A 13,400-nucleotide genomic window follows, 5' to 3' on the forward strand; every position below is an offset into this window, starting at 1 on the left:
AACGAGAAGAGGCATCTGCATCATGGGATATATTCGTTAAGTGTTGGGCATAAGCAGCGCCTATATTCAGCCGGCTGCCATAAGAATCCCCTGACTGAGAAGCTTGGGACTTGACTCAAACAGGCCCAAGCGGCCAAGGGGGGTCAAAGGTGGGATCCGTACCTTGGTTTTCAGGCTGAGGGGTGAGACCACCCCCAGCCGCATTAGAGCCGGATACAACAGCAAGCACCCGACCTGAGGGAACCTCAGGCGCCCTAGCTCCGGCCTCAGCCGGCCCTGAGCTCAAACCCAGGCTTTGCAGACTTTTGCCTGCGGTTGTGGGCCTATCAAGAGCCGGTGGTCTTCCGGCTGAGGTTTGTGCGGGGCCACCTGGGACCCTTCGCCTTTGAAAGGATGGTTGGGCAGGTTCCTTTCCCGATCTCTTTAGCATGTTCCTTAGAGACCGAGGGATGTTTTGGCTCCCCGACTGCAAAAACAAGGCAAAGCAACCGGTTATTATCAAGATGGGTTACAAGGCATACAGGTGGTAAAAGATCAGCCGGTGCTTACCCCATCGCCTTTGGCCGCAAGTTGGGCCTTCTTCTTCTCAAGTTGCTCCTTCCATATTTCAGCGGCTGACTTAGCCAGCGTTTTTTTCCGGAGGAGTCATCTCAAGTCCTTTCTCTGCAAAATAAAAAAGAAAGAAAAAATGTTAGAGCATTCAAACACCATATAGGTTAAGCAATAAGCCTACGTTTGCTCCAAAAAGTGCTAAGACCGCAAGCGGAAAGGAACGCCTCGTCTTTGAACCAGTCCTGATGAGGGACCCAGAACTTGGGCACAATAACTTGTGTCCCATCATCCAGTGGCATCGTAGTCTTCTTAAAATGCCCCGACTCCATAATTGCATCCCAAGACCTCACCGGTATCTTGGGGAGGGCGCATTTCATTCCCAATAGAGCCGGGTTCTTATTGCGCCGGTGGTTCACAGCCGGAGAAGGAGAAGAGACCATATAGAATTCGCTCTTCCAGCTGGTCCATTTTGATGGCTTCTCCAAAGTTATCATGTACTCCGGATGCGTGGTCAATGTGTACCACGCATTCCAGCCGCCTGGGGCACGGCTAAGATAGTGCATGTGCGCAAACACCTCCCAGCTAGGCGTCACGTCCTGCATCTCGCAAGCGACAATGTATCCCAATATGTTCACCCAAGAGTTGGGTGTGAGCTGCCAAATGCCAAGGTCGTAACCTTTTAGAATGGCCTTGATTGTGTTGTGGAGTGGGAACCGAAGGCCGGCTTTGAATATCGCCTTATAGTAGCCGAAGTAATTATCGGCGTGATCTAAGTCGTCATCCCAGACGACGACAACATCAACCGGTGGCACAATTACCTCCTATCCGGCCCCTACCGGACGCTTCTCGAAAAAAGCCGGGAGAGATGCATTTAAGGTCACAACATCCCGGGCGCTCATGTGCGCCTCTGTTGGGTTATTTGCTGAAGGCCAATTATACGCCTCCTCATCCTCTTGAAGGGCATCTGGCTCCATTGTAGACTCTGTTGAGTCGGATTGTTGGACAGTTTCCTCGCCGCCTGAGCTCCCGGACTCTTCAAGAATCTCATCTCCGGGCGTGCTAGGTACGCCCGATTGGTCAAAAGGAGCATCATCAACTGGAGTTCCGGCTGATTCATCGGACTAGTACTCGGGGTCAACCGTCGTTTTCCTTGTCCGACCCATTCTGTTCTGCACAGAGACGGTCGAATTCGTTGAAGAATAAGGGTAGTCCAAACACCCCAAAACAGCATCCCCAGTCCTAGACTCAGCCGTATCCGGTGAATGGTTGACATCTGCACTAGGTTGTGCCGTGTGTGTGTTGGGAGAGTCCATTATTCTTTAACCTATACAACTGGGAAAAACTCAAAAAGTTGTGAAGGGTAGAGACGGTACCTTGAAGTTGTGAAGAAGCTTGTTAGCAGACGGATCTGTGAGTTTTTGCTTGCAGATACCCCAAGCGGTACCTCTTTGAAAAGCAACTGAAGTTTGTATAAGACTTGACTGTTTTCCCAAAATGTGGCTTAAAGATGCCACAGGCGGAAGAGTCTGGTTGTGTATGTTTTGAAAGCTGAATACAAAACAAACAGTCAGGCGTTTTCGAAGAAAATCACTGAAAGATACCCCAGATGGTATCAATAGAATGAATTTTTTTAAGACTGCCCAAAGATACCCCAGACGGTATCTGTAGAGCGCATTTTTTGAAGATTGCTCCTAGATACCCCAGACAGTATAAGATCGGCTAAGGGTCTATAGGAAGTAGTTTTTGAGGAAAATTGGCCGAAAGGACCCTCGAGGCATAAGCCCGGCTGTGAGTCTATCATATGTAATTTTTTAAGACAGCTTAAAGATGCCCCAAACAGCATAAGCCCGGCTGTGGGTCTTTTGAATGCAAATTAAGAAAGAAATTACTCGAAGTTACCCCAGACGGTAAAAGGCCGGCTGTAGGCCTATGGAATGCAAGTTTTGAAGACAAATTGTTTGAAGATGCCCAGACGGTATATTACCGGCTATGGGTCTATTGAATGCAATTTATAAAAGAAATTGCTTAAAAGTGCCCCAGACGGTGTAAGACCGGCTGTGGTTCTATTGAAATCAAGGAGAGGAAATTGATTAAGTCAGACGATACCTTAGAGAGGATCAAAGAAGTACTCAACCGGTATCCGGACGTGTCTGAATCAAAGTAGCTGGTTGAACGCAAGAGCAGCCGGTGTTAGAGATTTTTTCTCTAAAAGGAATTTTTTGTAAAATTTGCAAAGTATGGAATGAGAGGAGGAAGCCTCCCATTTATAGGAGGGGGGCAGAATGCTAACCGTCACCTCCCCTTCCAATTCAAATTCAAAATTCGAATTAAAAAAAACAAAAAAAAAATGGAGGGAAGGAGATAAACCGTCACCTTCCGGAATGTGACACGTGTCACTGGTGGCACATGGCAAGCCACGTCACACCTGTGAGGGGCAAATGTTTGGGGTAAAAAACCTTATGCCACGTGGCCCAATAGCAATTTGACATTTGGCAGCACTTCAAAGGCCCAATGGGATCCAATCGGATGCTAACACGTGACATTGTAACCCTAATGGGGGAGCAGATCTTCATCTACTATAAATAGAGGAAACTCCTCATTTATTGCGCATTCACACAAACATTCAAAAATCCTCATACATACAAAATACCAAATACCGAGCAATATTAATTGCATAATCTCTCTGAATTAGAGAGAGAAATCCATTTACTTTCCGCACTTTCTACATCCGGAGACGTACTAACTTGACCTTCAGAGGCGGAACTCCACCTAACTGGAGTTTCGTGGTTTTTCAGGTACAGACGATCAGCACGCATTCCCAGAATTGTAATTCTCCCGAGGGACTCCAAAAACCCCCGAAACAATCGTCATTTTTGGAGGCGGCCAGGGCTCCTGGGGAGGGAGCTCGGCCGAAGCTGCTGAGCTGGACACAGTGTTGTCCTCTGAATTTGGGGTCGCTCCTCAAGCTACTGAAGGAGAGGCTGAGAACCCAGACGTCGATCAGGCGGCTGAAGACCAAATGTTGACAACTTCAAGGACTCGTACGCCTGTACGATTGACGATACTGCCTTGTCCTTCTTGCACTTGAAGTTTGAGGAGTTAAAAAGTTCCTCCACCTTGGAGAAGGCTATGAACTCGTAGCGCTCACTTGCTCTTACTCGGTGACCTCATGGGTAAAAGGAATGGTGTCCTTCCAACAAGTGTATTCTTCCGATAAAGGGTTCATAATTATTACAGAGTTAATTCTTCAGTAAGATCAAGTGATCGGAATGCCTAGGTGGAGGCCGCTTTCGATCAGTAATATCGAGGTACAATTGATATTACAACTTAATCTTAACTGAACCCTTCGGGTCGAACCCAATCGAATCACCGATCCGAGACGACGAATTAATCCAAAAGGATTTAATGAGTCGACAGAGTTTTACGAATACAGACGTCGAATATCGAGCCTAGGGCGTCGAGACCGAGCGTCGTAAAATCACAAAGCGACAAGTATGAACATAACCCTAGCACCACACTAGTTTAGCCATGTGGATGCTAGGCTAGTTCGAGCTAGCATGCACCTAGCATGGCTAGGCGCAAGCCTAAGCACACTAGGTGTGCTAGGCGCACCATTGCAGCCCTAACATCATGCCTAAGCGCTATCGCACACACACGCACAAGCACACGCATGCACGCAAGCCCTTGTCATTGCGATGGTGCTGGCGTGTGTGCGTGCCTAGCATGGCAGCACCATCTCTAGCACCAAGTACTAGCATGGGTGCTTGCCTCGCATCACCGCAAGCTGGGCGTGTGCGAGTGCCCAGGCACCATCGCAGGCCTAGCACCACGCACAGCACCATCGCAATGCCAAGGGCTTGCGTGCATGCGTGTGCTTGTGCCTAGGCCTATCGAACCATCGCAGCACGCAGCCTAGGCACCATCGTAGGCATGGAACCACGCACAGCACCATCGCAATGCTAGGGGCTTACTTGTGTGTGCGTGTGTGCCTCGCAGCCTCGCACAACAGCATGCCAGGCAATGCCCTGTGCATGTGCGTGTACGAGTGCAAGTACGTGCTGGCTAGCAAACAGCAGCAGCGATGATGTGTGGGGCTGGTGCGTGCGTATGTGCGTGCGATGGGGATGCTGGGATGCTAGGTAGCATCACTACGCAACAGCTAGTCTGGCTGTGCGTGTGCATGTGCGTGTGTGTGCGATAGCCAGGCAGCAACGCCTAGCGCCCAGCACAAGACGTGGCTCGCTAGCAGCACGCAAGTGCTGGGCTGGGTGATGCGTGCCAGCTGGGCAGGCTAGGTTGGCTGGCCAGCAAGGCAAGCTGCCAGCACAGCATGCTTGAGGCGGTTTGAGGGAGTGGGGACCAAAGAGCTTAGAGCATGCCTTGGGGAGCAAGGCAATGGTCCCCCCCAAGGTTCATGGTCCTCACCTAACCCTCTCTCTCCCTTTGACACTTGTTGCATTGTGATTGAATTAATTATTAATTTATTTTGGAAAAAAATTAATTATCAAAATTATTCATTCTCCCACATTGGTTGGGAAATGAAGTTCAAGGGTGCATTTCCCTATAAATACTAAAGGCATGGTATTGGGAACTACACAACCTTGAGTAGAATTAAAACAGCAACTCTTGTAATTAGAATAAACCTTGATTCGTAAAACTCATAGTTTTGTTTGTCCAGGTCTTGACTAACCTTCAAGACTTGGGACGCTCGGGTCGGGTCGAGGGTACGATCCGTCGGAGATCTCGTAGTTTCGGGATTTTGAAGTAAGAGCTCTTTGGGAGCGAAGCACGCTACAAAGGTATAATCTTTGTTCTTAGTCTTGCTTAATTATGTTTATTATGCTTGTTAATTGCTTTAATTAAGGGGCAGGTCTTGGGGGGTTTCCTTCCGCGTAGTGTCGGGTCACTACGAAACCCTACAGCGGTATCAGAGCCACGCTCCTTTTAATTTTTGCAATTACTTATTAATTAAGGTGTTTTAAAAGCGTTTATTTTTCTGTTTCATGTTCTTCTAATTAGATTAGATGCTCGTTTTAATTAATTTTAAAACTCGGTTTATTCTTGATTTGGATGTCGAACCCAGATTTTGGCTCAAAAATAGTGATTTTTGGGTGGAATCGACATTCTGGAACACATTCAACTTTCTTTGAGGGCTGTCCAGAAGCCAAATTCGAACCAAGAACCCATTTTTTCTGGGGTTTTTCGTTTTTCAACGAAAATTTTAATTCTTTTTAAGCCTTAATTAATGCAAGCATTACAAGGTTAGATTAAATGCACATTTGCATCACTAATCTACTGGTTTTAAAAATATACTTAAGCATAATAACGGAGTTTTTATTAGTGCTTAAGTTGATATACCATTTTTCACATAAACTTGTTTTTCACAAATTTTGCAAATAAAGTGCAATAAAATGTGAAAGCTTATTGTGAACTTGTAATTTTAAGTTCCTATAATGTTAAAGTTCTAATCTTTAAAGGTTTAAAGGATTGGAACCCTAACCCTAAATTCCATATTGAACAAAGTTTGGATTTTTCATGTTCGGTTGATTAAAATCCATCAAGTTCAAATACTTGTGGTAAAATTTGATTAATCTTCATATTAAAAGATGTAATCTTGGTATTTTACACAAGTATGAAAGTTGGAAAAAAAATTTGGATTTTTCTAAGCTATACCCCTAAGGTAGTCGAGTTTCTAAGTTGTACCCATGCTTTTTCAAGTTTCTAAGTCGTGCCCTTCAACTGTTTATCAATACTAAAATGTACCCTTATTAGTTGTTTAAAATTTAATTGAGATTGTGATTACGTGGCTTCAGTTTTTGTTATTAGGGTTGCAGTGACGAAGATTTCTTTCTCCTATCATTTCCTTACCTTTTATCATTTTTTTATTAAATTTATAGTTAACTTTAGGTGACGTGAAAGTCCCAAAGAGGGTACCATTCATTAATGGTAGTGAGTTAAGGGGCACAACTTAGAAATTTGAAAAAGCATGAGTACAACTTAGAAACTCAACTACCTTAGGGGCATAGCTTAGAAAAACCCAAAAAAATTTCATTAGATGATTAGTTTATTTTTCCAACTCCCATTTGTCAAATCCATTATTAATTTGCATATTGGCAAGATTAATTATGGACATAGCTCATTTTATTTTAAGCATAAAGAAAGACCTAATTTTGTTCAAAAATAAAATTTTTGGATAATTTAGGCTTGTGCACCATTAAAATTAAATTTATTTAAGTTGGAATTATTTTATCCTTTAAATTAATTCTAAAATAAATTTAGATTAATTTTTGTCACACACAAATAGGAATTAAAATTCCAAGTGAAATGTCATGCAAATCAAGGCAAAACGCCCAAGCGCCACCAAGGCTAGTCGGGCTGCCTAGCAGCCCACATGTGGCTGCCTATGGTGCGCATAGGGGTGAGCCATGGTGATGCTATGCACTACTGTGTGGCGAGGAGGCTTCGGGCTAATGTGCGTGGAGCAATGGCAAAGGGGCTGGCTTGCGAAGGGATACTGCTGGGCACCATCCCAGTGCACCACTTGCTGGCAGGCGCCAGCTTGCTAGCGAGCATGTCTAGCAGGCTGCTGGTGCTAGCAGCGTGGCTTGCTGTGCTGGGCGCAGCATGCTAGCATCACGCACCACAGCACCAGGCCATGGGCTGCCTAGCAGCCATGGTGCGCACCCACTAAGGGTTTTAGTGTGACATTTTGCTTAATGTTTGAGCTATGATTTTGCAATTTTTCCAATTTTAATAATTTTAAGTAATTATTTTAACGAGGTTAAAACCTAGATTTTTCGGTTTTGCAAAAATTTGACAAATTATGGGTTATGCCGACTTAATTAATCGGATTAATTAAGTATGGATGCGGAATTTAGAGGGAGCTTATTTGATTACGTGAGCCTTTGCGTTTAGAAATAATGGATTAAACAACTTTGACTAGTTTTAATTAGGCGCGTTAATCGGATTAACCATCTAAGTTAGTTACTAGTTTTGTGTGTTTAATTATGTATTTTGTAAAATGGCATGGGCCATTCACAAATAGTGAATGGATGAATGGAAGATTGTTTTCAAAACAGGTTATTGAAAATGGCAACTAGTGGGGCCCGACTAGGATAGAAAATACGGACTGCGTTCCGTTATGTATTTTTGTAAATCTAAATATGGTCTGCGAACCGTTAAGTTTTTTTGTACTATTAGATTAATCTTAGTCGTTCTAGCTAGTTTATATATTTTGGCCAAGATGTCTCAAGACGCCTTTTCGATGAAGACGAGCCAAGATGAAGACCCATGGAAATTGAAGATTTCAAGAGGTCATGCTAGTTGCCAAGTGCATCTATTTTTATGCTTTATATATTTTGTTATTATATATGATTGCTAGATGCATGTCTAGGAATTCTATATGTTGCGACGATTAGTTAACTATTAGGATTTCTACATTGTTCTACAGGTCATAGACTCAAACGGCTTTAACCGGTTAGGTTAAAGATAACCATGGCCGTTTGAATGACCTATCGAAATCAAGATACACCTGGTTATTGCCCCAAGGTAATACAGACGGTAAAATAAATCTTGATCTGCAGCCGGCTTTTGCCAAAAAGCACTACAGCCGGCTCTAGTTTTCATAAACAAGGTCAAAACCTTGTTATAATCAAGATACACACGGTTATTGCCCCAAGGCAATACAGGCGGTGAATTAAATCTTGGTCTGCAGCCGGCTTTTGCCAAAACGCACTATAGCCGGCTACCATTTCCATAATCAAGGTCAAAACCTTGTCGCTTAATCCGCAATTTTTTAAAATGCATACGTCCGGCCACAGGCCGCCGGTTAAACATGTATTCTAAGTTTGATTTAGCCAGCACAACCGACAGATTCAACTTGGGAACAATTCTGCTTTAAAACGGTCAAGGACCGCGTATTTATTTATCCGAATACTTATGGACGGCTGCCTTGTAGGGTTTCGTAGTGACCCGACACAACGCGGAAGGAAACCCCCCAAGACCCGCCCCTAAATTAAAGCAATTAACAAGCATACTAAACATAATTAAGCAAGACTAAGAACAAAGATTATACCTTTGTAGCGTGCTTCGCTCCCGGGGAGCTCTTACTTCAAAATCCCGAAACTACGAGATCTCCGACGGATCGTACCCTCGAACCGACCCGAGCGTCCCAAGTCTTGAAGGTAAGTCAAGATCCGGACAAATAAAACTATGAGTTTTACGAATCAAAGGTTTACTCTAATTACAAGAGTTGCCTTTTTAATTCCACTCAAGGTTGTGTATTCCCAAATACCCAAGCCTTTGGTATTTATAGGGAAATGCACCCTTGATTTCCAATCTCCCACCAATGTGGGAGAGTTGGTAAAAATCAATAATTTATTTAATTCCAAATTAAATAAATAATTAAGATCAATCACAACACGAAAAGTGGCATAATTATATGCTTATGAGTGATGCCCAAGGTTAGGTGGGGGGACCATAGCCTTGATCCCCAAGGCTTTGTTTGGTCCCCACACCCACACACAAACTGCCTCAAGGAGGGCTATCCTGGCTGCCAGCTAGCACCAGCCAACAGCCTTGCATCCCCAGCCAGGCACTGCGTGCTGGTGCTAGGCGATGCTTGGCGCCGGTGCGTGCTAGTGCTAGGCTGTGCTAGCATGCTGGCACTGGCCAAACACTCCCACGCATTGCCTCGCACACACTCGCATCCCTCGCATAGGATCTACGCATAGTCATGCCTGCCAGCCCCTCACACACGCAAGGCCTAGCATGCATGCTGCTAGCGAGCCACGCATGCTGGGCTTGGTGCTGGGTGATGGTGCACATGCACACGCACTGAGCGAGGCTAGTGCTGCTTGCTAGCTTGCTATGCTTGGTGCTTCCATGCGAAGGCACGCATGTAAGCACACAGTTATGCCAATGCTCGGTGCTGCATTGCGAGGCTGCTGGGCGATGGTGCACACGCACACGCACACGCACACACGCATGTGCCTAGCACCTCGATGGTGCTGTGCATGGTGCAAGGGCTGCGATGGCGCCTAGGCATCATGCTAGGGCTGCAATGGCGCCTAGGCATCATGCTAGGGCTGCGATGGCGCCTAGGCATCATGCTACGCCTAGCACACCATGGTGCGCCTAGGCTTGGGATGAGCTAGCCTAGCCTAGCTACGGCTATGCTCGTACTTGTCGTTTGTGACTTTGCGACGCTCGGTCTCGACGCCCTAGGCTCGATATCCGACGTCTGTATTCGTAAAACTCTGTCGACTCATTAAATCCTTCGGAATAATTCGCCGTCTCGTATCGGTTGTTCGATTGGGTTCGACCCGTAGGGTTTAGTTAAGATTAAGCTGTAATATTAATTGTACCTTAATACTACTGATCGGAGGCGGCCTCCACCTAGGCATTCCGATCCCTTGACCTTACTAAAGAATTAGTTCTGTAATAATTCTGAACCCTTTATCAGAATAATACACTTGTTGGAAGGACACAATTCCTTTTAATCTCCCACTTGTCCTTCCGGACAAGTGTGCATATAGTGTATAGCCCATTTCCTATGTCGCTTAATGTCTCTTCGTGAACTATAAGGTAAGATTCATCGTCATCCTTATTACGTTCAGAATTGTTTCTCGATCTTCGAGTTCGACTGTCAATAAGCAGATGATTTCTAAAATCCATCTGAGCACTGCCATGCATTTTCACAGTCTCGCTCATCGAGCGACCTTTTAAACAACGAAGACATATTCCCTATTGTTAATAGGGGGACATTCCCAGTCTTGCATTGTAAGTTTCTCTTACTAAGAGGACCTAATCTCCTGAGTGTTCTCGTTATGATCTCCAGTTACGGCAGACGTTAGGCAACATCAAAGAGACTAGTTCTCAAACAAGAAAACTTCACAATACTCATGGTCGAGGAAACGGTGCTGTAAATCATACTACACACTAATCTCTGGTGGTCATCAATCGTCCATCAGTTAGATGACCTCGATTAGTGATAATTTTTTATTTAAATATTCAATGTTCACTTAACAGGTGTTTCTTTATCCAAGACATGGTCTTGATACCTTGTTTTGAATATTTTTCATAAATCGAACTGACTCATTATTTAATTCTAAACCACAATTAAATAGCAATGGAGTGAATGATGATCTTGCACAAAATTAACTACTCCATTAATGAATGGTTTCAATACAGTGTCTTACATTCAAACAACCAGTTTAATTAAAACACATGTATAGGGAATTTCAAGGCCAGTCTCCCACGTGCTTGATTCACATTGCCTCAACGTGCTTGTTGTGTTTCACTTGAGGCAAAGGTTTAGTCAAAGGATCGGCCACATTATCATCCGTGCCGATCTTGCAAATTCTGATTTCACCCTCAGTTTTCCATTCCCTTATCATGTGAAATCGCCGTTGGACAGGTTTGACCTTCTGGTGCTCTCTTGGCATACGATACATTTGTCATGGCATACATGATCGATCCGATCAGCAAAGCATATGGGATCTGATTCATTCTTTCTCGCTCAACAGGTGTCTGTGGACACTGTTTCTTGCTCAGAGTTATGCCATGGGACATGGGTAAATGCCCTCTCTTGGGATTCTCCATGTTGAATCGAGCTAGTACCTTATCAATGTAAGTACTCTGGCTTAATCCAATCATCCTTTTAGATCTATCTCTGTAGATCTTGATGCCCAATATGTACTGTGCCTCTCCTAAGTCCTTCATTGAAAAACACTTTCCCAACCAGCCCTTTACGGACTCCAGTAATTTTGTGCTGTTTACAATGAGAAGTATGTCATCAACATACAGGACTAGGAATGCAATATCACTCCCACTGACCTTCTTGTATACACAAGATTCATCTGAATTCTTGATAAAACCAAACTTGCTAATGGCTTCATCAAATCGCAAATTCCAACTTCTGCTGGCTTGCTTCAGTCCATAAATGGACTTCTTCAGCTTGCAAACCTTTCGAGCGTTACCTGGATCGACAAAACCTTCTAGCTGTGTCATATACACAGTTTCTTCCAAAATTCCATTTAGGAAGGAGGTTTTGACATCCATCTGCCATATTTCATAATCGTAATATGCAACAATCGCTAGGATGATCCGGACGGATTTTTGCATTGCAACTGCTGAAAAAGTTTCATCATAGTCAATCTCGTGGATTTTTCTATAAAATTTTGCCACCTGTCTAGCTTTGTATATCGATACATTTCCATCCTTGTCTGTCTTCACTTTGAAGATCCATTTGCAACCAATGGGTGTATAACCCTCAGGCAAATTCACCAAGTCCCAGACTTGATTTTCAGACATGGAGTCCATCTCGGATCTCATGGCCTCTTGCCATTTTGCAGAGTCGGGGCTCGTCATAGCTTGCTTGTATGTCGCCGGCTCATCACCATCCATGACTAGGATGTCCTGATCATCGGTTAAGACGATACCGAGGTATATGTCTGGTTGAGATCTTTGCCGTTGCGACCTACAAAGGGTAATCGGTTGAGCATTTTCATTGTCAGTTTGATTCTGACCAATCTTCTTAGATGCTTCCAAAGCATCTAGATTGTCAGTTTTATCAGGTTGACATTGTTGCTCGTCCTCTCGAACTTCGTCGAGTTCGATTTTTCTCCCACTTGTCATTTTGGAAAGGCGATCCTTCTCCAAAAAGACACCATCACGAGCAATAAACACTTTGTTCTCGGATTTACTGTAGAAGTAATACCCTTTGGTTTTTTTTGGGTATCCCACAAAGAAACATTTATCCGATTTGGGGTGAAGTTTGTCTGAAATTAATCTTTTGACATATGCTTCGCATCCCCAAATCTTAAGAAAAGACAACATTGGAGGTTTCTTTGTCCATAATTCATATGGAGTCTTTTCAACAGCTTTTGACGGAGCTCTATTCAGTGTTAGTGCTGCTGTTTGTAACGCATGTCCCCAGAACGAGATAGGGAGTTCACTAAGACCCATCATTGACCGAACCATGTCTAACAAGGTTCGATTCCTCCGTTCGGACACTCTGTTCCATTGAGGAGTTCCGGGAGGTGTCAACTCTGAAAGAATACCATTTTTTTTCAAGTGATCGTCGAATTCATGGCTCAATATTCACCACCTCGATCTGATCGGAGTGTTTTTTTTTTTCTTGCCAAGTTGATTTTCAACTTCTTTCTGAAATTCTTTGAATTTCTCAAGGATTCAGATTTATTCGACATTAAGTAGATATAGCCATATCTATTAATGTTGGCTAACAAAGTTGAATTCTTGGATGTCTTAGTTGTTGGTATCATCTTTTGTCTATTCATATGTAAAACATGCAATTTCCATTGAACATATATTTACAAGACAATTTTGAAACAACTATTTTCAAAGTCTTACATTCAAAATTACCTAGGTGTCCAACACCATAGATCATAGTATGTTCAAAAGCATGATGAAAACTACGATTAGTTTAATTACATGTCATAGACAAAATAGTGCATGCAAGCATGACCGAAAAACCATTTTCGTCGTGTACTTGTCCATGCACCAACACTTGATAAGCTTCTCACTTGGTCCCTGAAAAGGCAACATTAAGTGAGTCATACTTGGTATCCAATACCTATGATAAGCTTAATTCACAAGTGTTTAGGAAGATACCTGAAGTAGATGCTCCATTCCTCTCCTCTTCTTCCTTGAAGAGCTTGCATTCTCTTTTGTAGTGGCCTTTCCCACCATAATAGAAGCAACGCATCTTCTCCTTGACCTTCTTGAACTCCCTTCTCCTTGCTCTTAAGGGCCTTTCAGTCATTCCACATGCGGTGGCTTGGCTGAGTAGTTGCACCACCTCCATGAAGGAGCGTGTCTCCTTTCCT

The sequence above is a fragment of the Chenopodium quinoa genome, unplaced genomic scaffold, assembly GCF_001683475.1.
Source record: "Chenopodium quinoa cultivar QQ74 unplaced genomic scaffold, ASM168347v1, whole genome shotgun sequence".
Lineage (NCBI taxonomy): Eukaryota > Viridiplantae > Streptophyta > Magnoliopsida > Caryophyllales > Amaranthaceae > Chenopodium > Chenopodium quinoa.